General features: G+C 42.7%; 1 pseudogene; it reads right to left on the bottom strand.

Moving 5' to 3' along the window:
- Positions 1-267: 267 nt before the first annotated feature.
- LOC103679397 lies at positions 268-1544 on the bottom strand (annotated as a pseudogene).
- Positions 1545-6995: the final 5451 nt, after the last annotated feature.

A 6995-nucleotide genomic window follows, 5' to 3' on the forward strand; every position in this document is an offset into this window, starting at 1 on the left:
ACAAATGCAAACAACAATCATGCCACTACACTGACCATAACCATAAAATGGGTCCCCAATATTCACAGGATGTTTACTTATTATTTTTTAAAGACATATTTAAATGATCAGACTATTACATTTAGCAATCAACAGCATGGGTACAAAAAAAAACCCTACATTAAACCCTTTGTTGGAATGCCTTACACTTTCCACAGAACAAAAACTAAAATAACCTGCTATACAATTAGCCACAGAGAGAGTCCTCGACTTTTTTGCCCAGACACATTGTCTAAAACATGTCTTCTTCGTAGCAGCTAGGCCCTGCCCCCACTGTGCATGGCCGAGTTCACAAATCCGTTGTAACCCATAGCTTCCCTGTCACTTCTCTGGCTCTCCTCTCCTGCTCAGCTTTGTTTCCTGGCAGCAGTGAAAACCTCCCGTCACTGCCGTCGCTACTGCTGCTGCTGGAACTGCCACAGCCACCTTGGTTTCATGGTTTGGCAAAGTATTGGCCTCCACCACCCTAGGGCCCAGAGCTTCTGCCTCCAGAATTTCCTCCTTTCATGGGTCCAAACTTTGAAGACTGATTGTCTTAGTTGCCAAAATCATTACAGTTTCTGCCAAAGCTGCTTCCATCATTACCAAATCCGTTACAGCCATCCCCACTGCCCCATATCCACCACCACCTCGACTGCCGCCAAAGCCACCTCGCCCACTGAAGTCCCCTCCACGACCCAAGTTGTCACTGCCACCCAAACCACCTCCACGACCACCACCGAAGTTTCCAGAACCACTTTGACCTCTTTGGCTGGATGAAGCACTCACCATCTCTTGCTTAGAGAGGGCTCTCCTTACTTCACAGTTACAGCCATTCACAGTATGGGACTTTTGAATGACAATCTTGTCTACAGAGTCGTGGTCATCAAACGTTACAAAAGCAAAGCCTCTCTTTCTGCCACTGCCTCGGTCAGTCATGATCTCAATTACTTCAATTTCCCCACTCTGTCAAAATAATCTTTTAGATGGTGTTCTTCACTGTCTTCTTCAATGTCGCCAACAAAAATCTTTTTCACAGTTAAGTGGGCACCAGGTCTTTGAGAATCTTCTCTTGAGACAGCCCTCTTTGGTTCCACAACTCTTCCAACCACCTGGTGTGGCCTTGCATTCGTGGCTGCACCCACCTCCTCCATGAGGGCATAGGTGACAACCCGACGCCTCTGGAGCACTTGGTGTTTGCATCTCTCATAGTCGCACAGTCTGCAAGCGTTCCCCACTGCTCAAAACGGCTCCTCAGAGGTGCACGGGTTGTTTCAAAGCTCAAACTTCTGAGGAAGAGCTTCTGCAGCTTGTCAGGCTCTTTGGGGGACTCTGCCTTAGACATGACGGCAGTGGGAGGGGAGACTTTACCAATGCTTACTCAGGAGTATCTACGGGCCGAAAGCCATGGGATGAACTTTAAAGTCTTTTCGTCATCTGCAAAGGCCTCCAGTCTGGCCCTGTGCACCTCTCTATCTTCCTTCACTGCGTGTTCTAGTCCTCTCTGCAAAGTGCCTTCCCACTTCAGGCCCTTCCCACACGCTTGCCCTGAAGATCTCCACCCTCACATGCCAAGCCCGTCTCTTCACCTGAGTAGCTTTCCCCATTCTTTATTTAGGTTTTCGCTTAAGGGTCAGTTCTTTCCCTGAAGTAAACCATCCGCCGGTCTAAGTTAGGTCCCCTTTTGCCCCTTTCTCACACCCTGCCCTTTTACTTCAGAGCACTACAGCAGCAATTATTACCCAGTTAGTTGTGTTTCATTTACTCAGATCTCCCACAAGACAAAACCTGTTTTTGTTATTGTTGTTTTTTTGTTCAATCTCCATTGGCTATGCCAGTGCCTGGCACACAGTAGTCTCTTGATATATTTTTTCGATTGATGACAACTGAACGATAGAACCTATGTTCAAATCCATGGACATATATGCAGCCTGGCATTTCTGTAGAACTCATTCCCATTTGTGCAATAATGCCGGACTGCCTTCCAGAAAGATGATACCAACTTCAACCCCTATTCCCAAGAATATAAAGCGACATCCTCATCCCAACCAACAGTGGATGTTATTCATCTTAATTTTGATAATCCGAGTAACAAATACCTAATTTCTAATTAGCATTTTTCTAATTATTATCGAACTGAGCATCTTTTCAGACATTTGTTCAATTGTGAATTTCCTGTCACTGCTCATTCTTTAACGGGCTGTTTTTCTCTCATTGATAAGTAGGACCTCTCTAGATATTATGGATGGTAACTATTATATGCATTGCCATCACCTAAGCTTTTCATATGTCTGTAACTTCAGTTCAGACGTCTTATACGTTACAAGTGTTTTTTTTTTTTTATAAAGTCAAATCAATCTTTTATGCTGGAGTTTAAAGGGGCCCCGGTCACCCCCTTGTCCCTCCTCCCAGTTGTTTTTTTTTTAAAGACTTTTATTTATGTGACAGAGAGACAGCCAGCGAGAGAGGGAACACAGCAGGGGAGTGGGAGAGGAGGAAGCAGGCTCCCAGCAGAGGAGCCTGATGTGGGGCTCGATCCCAGAACGGCAGGATCACGCCCTGAGCCGAAGGCAGACGCTTAACGACTGTGCTACCCAGGCACCCCCCTCCTCCCAGTTTTAAGGTGGACAGGGGGAAATTAGTTGAGGGTGTGGGACACAAGAAGTTAAGAGCGGAAGCAGGGAGACTGGCTGAAAGGCTACTGCAGGGGTCCAGCTGAGATACGATGCTGGATATGGGCAGAGTGCAGATGAAGAGAAGGAAGAACGTACAACTTGAGGATGTGTTTCAGAAGTAGAGTCGATAGGATCAGCTGATGGCAAGGGTGGGGAGACTGGTAAGGGAAAATGAGCTTCAAGGATACTTTATAGGCTTTTTACTTGGCAATTGGGTAGATTATGGTTGCACTTACTGAGATGCAGATGGGCGGAGGGGGAGCAGGTTTGGTAAGGTGGAGAAAATTAAGACTTGCTAGGCTTGATATGCCCCCCCCCTTGCTATCCAAATGAAAATGTCATGTAGGCATTAAGCAATGGGAATCCAAAATTCAGAAAGAGATCACAGGCAGAAATATAAATTTAGAAGTCACTGGTATAATGATCATACATAAAGATAATCCATAAAAGCACAGAGCTAGGTGAAATTTCCTAGGGAGAAAACATATGAAGAGACAAGGCAGAGGCCCAGTACTGGGCCCTGACGCATGCCAATGTTCAGAGGTTAAGAAGAGGAGGACAAGAGAGGCTGAAGGGACACCAGAGAGGAAGAAAACTCAGGTGAACATGGTATGAGAAGCCAAGAGGAGAAAGTGTTTTAAGAAGGAAAGAACTGTCCATTGCCTCTAATGCTACTTCAAGTTGAGGACGGAAATATAACTTGGATTCAGCAACAGGGAAGGCATTGGCATCCCTGACATGAGCAATTGTCAGTGGTGTGGGACAGAGGGAATCCAGTTTACATGAGCAGAGGTGAGATCAGGCCAGAGTCAACTCTTGCAGAGAAGTTTTGTTGTAGAGGAACAGAAAAAATGTGGTTTCGGCTGGAGGGGGATGTAGGGTAAAGTGGGGGAGTTTTGGTTTTGTTAAGATAGGAAATACTAAAGGAAGAATGATCCAGCAGGGCAGAAGAAATGGATGATTTAGAAAGCGGGAGAATAATTGTAGAAGCGAAGTCCATCCTACTGATCTCATTAGTTCTAATAGGTCAGTCAGGTGAGTCTTTTGACTTCACAGGTACACAATCATATCCTCTGAAAATGCACCTGAAAAAAAAATAGCACTTTTCAAATAAGTGATCATCATAAAAGTCGGCATGGTGGTTTGTTTTGGGGGAAGGCGGGAGTGACGACTGAGAGGGGCATGTAGACCGGATTCTGGTTGACTGGCAAAGTTCTACTTCTTGAGCTGGGTGATGGATACAAGAGTACTTGCTTTTTAATAATTAAGATGCACACTGGTTTCATGCAGTTTTGTTTCTGTGTTTTATTTGATGAGAAAAAGATTAATGAAAAATAATAAACTGTGTAAAAATAATAGCATTTTTTATCCTTTCCTTTTAATATTTATACCTTATATCTGTTTTTCATCCTACTGTATTAGGTAGGGCTGTCAGAACAATGTTTAATAATTATATCCTCTTTTGTTCCAGGCTTTAATGGCAATGTTTCTCTCTCACTCTAAGTCCGAACACCCACTGGGAGACTCTGCAGGGCAGCTCCCCTCCATGTGCTTCTCTGGGTGGGCAGTGAGTCAGGGATTCAGGTAACTTCCACCTTGTGCCTCCACCACCTCAACCTATGGCTGTCACCAGAGAGGAAAGAGAGCTGTGAGGTGGCATGCCAGCTCTTAAATGCTTTGGCCCAGAAATGACCACTGTCATTTCTGCTTTCCTTTCACTGGCTACAATTAATCACAATGCCCCTCCTTACTGCAAGACAGCTGCCAAGTCAAGTCTTCCTGGATGCCCAGGAAGACGACGGGAACCAAATACAAAGAGCCCAGATATTTTTTACTGTAAGGTACGAAGGTCTATACTTGTGTGCATTTAGAGCGTAGGAGTTAAGAGCATGGGCTTTGAGGCCAAATGTAGTTCAGCCATTTACTTAGCTGGGTGACCTCAGGCAAGTTACTTCTTTCATGCCTTGGTTTCTCTATCTGCAAAATGAAGATATAATAGCATGCCTATCTCAAAGGATTGGAATCCTCATAACCAGCCTTTGAGACAGGCATGCTATTATACTGTATCGCTCAGAAGATGGCCCAAGTGTCCCTTTACATTTTTTTGCTTTGAATTCTGCTCTTAGTTTTTTGATTCTTACCCTCTATTTTATTGCTTACCTAGTTTTTCTTTTCTTTTTTTAAAAGATTTTATTTATTTGAGAGAGAGAGAGAGAGAGAGAGACCACAAGTAGGGGGAGCAGCAGGCAGTGGGAGAGGGAGAAGCAGGCTCCCACCCGAGCAGGGAGCCCAATGCAGGGCTCAATCCCAGGACTCTGGGACCATGACCTCAGCCGCTTAACTGACTGAGCCATCCAGGCAACCCTAGTTTTTCTTTATCCATTCCTTTATTGTGTGTTGTCACATTTGTCTTCTTTAAACAACATAAAACTTGATTTTGTCTCAACAGAAAAATCTTTACCTTTTAATAATGGGATTTAACACATTTGTATCATGGGTATATTTAGTCTTAAAATGCATTATTTATTTTTTTTTCGCAACCAGATTTTTGCTGAATTGACCAAATTTTCTTTGCCCCCACCTTTTGTAATCTAGTGGTTTAGAAATTCCACGTTTTTCCTTTTTCAATAGTGATGATCCTTGAATGCTTAATAAACACACCTAAATGTATATAATCTTGTCAATACCAAGATTAATCAGTATCTATAACCTCTCTCCTTAACAAGACAAGGAATTTAGAATGCTCTTGCTTCTCTTTTCCCCTGCCCACTCTATCTCAAACTTCTAACACCTCACTTATTCATTCAACAAATTTTCACTGAGCTTCAAATGTGTGTTGAAATCACCTGGAATTTTATTTGCAAGTTGTTAGTACATTAACGTTTAACGATTGCATCAAATGCTACATTATTAGTGATTATTTGATCTCAACTAACAATTTTCCTGGTTTATTGGTTCATTGCTTATAGAAGACATTACTGTCTCTAATATTCTGGATCTGTTCCCTCTTCCTCTATTAACAGAACCTGTTTCCTCCCAGGACTCCCACTCTCAGTCCACTTTCTTTGGGTGAACCTGATTCTATCCCTGCCCACCCACTCCTAGGATAGTCACATGAGTCTACACTGCCTGTCAGAGAATTGCTAGCCAGAATAATGGGGTGGGGGAGGAGGGAAGTCAATGATGGTCACATGACCAATTTGGACCAATGAGAATCAGGCCCATGAACTTGCTTACAATTTAGAAGGAGATTCTTTTACCTTTAACTTTCGAAGGATGATAGCTAATGGAAGTCACCTCGTAGAGAAGATTTCTCGAGAGTGATACCAACATGGAGAAGAGCACTACTGAAAGAGAAAAGGGAGCGCAGGACCTAATGACATTGTTTGAATATCTGGAACCAGCCATACCTGAAGCTTGATCCCTTTTCATCAAACGAAAGGGTTCTGACACATAAGTTATTGTTTCTTCTATCCCGTGAATTTTTTATTTTCTTGAAGTAAATCCTTGAAAAACAATTTTCAGGAAGACTCCATAGGTGTTATACCTTCAGAATACTCATATGACCAAAAGTGTTCCAATTCTGGAAACTCTGTCCTTTCATGTGTCTCCTTGGGAAAACAACAAGTAAAACTAACACCATTTTGTATGATGGTAGTTCAATGTTCATGTAATATAGGAAAAGCAGCATTTTTAGGTAAGAAAATAGATTTTATAGTCAAATTTCAATTCAAATTCCAACTCTTCCACTTACTATGTGATCAGACAAATTTCTTAACCTCTCTGAACCTTTCTTCATCCAGAAAACAGAGATGTTATCCCCCTCGTGAAACTGTTGTATTCAGATTATGTAAGTAGCTGGAATGGCAATGCTAGCCTCAAAATCCTTGGTCAACCGGACAAATTTCTCTCTGTAAACAGTAGGCTTTAAAGCAAAGGAAGGCTGTGGTCAGTCTGAGATTTGGGCAAATTCATTGGCAAATGAAGCACAAACGGTGGTGGAGAGAAAAGATGCTTGTCAAGTTGAGCCATCCTAATAATCAAGTAATGACGCCTAAAGGAAGGACTGCAGGAAAGAAGATGTTCAGGGTGGTGGCAGGTTACACATAATGTAACCCATAAGACAGGGAGTAGAGAATATATAAAACCTGCCAACAAGGTTTTATTGGAGATTTGGATTGGGGGATTTTAAAGGATGGTCCTAAATTTTAAATTAAGCATCTCAGTGGACAGAAATCTATTAATTAAGAGGTAAAAATAAGAGCAAAAGATTTTTAAGAGGAGGATGAATTCAGTATGAAG

Source organism: Ursus maritimus, unplaced genomic scaffold (genome assembly GCF_017311325.1).
Source record: "Ursus maritimus isolate PB19 unplaced genomic scaffold, ASM1731132v1 scaffold_23, whole genome shotgun sequence".
Lineage (NCBI taxonomy): Eukaryota > Metazoa > Chordata > Mammalia > Carnivora > Ursidae > Ursus > Ursus maritimus.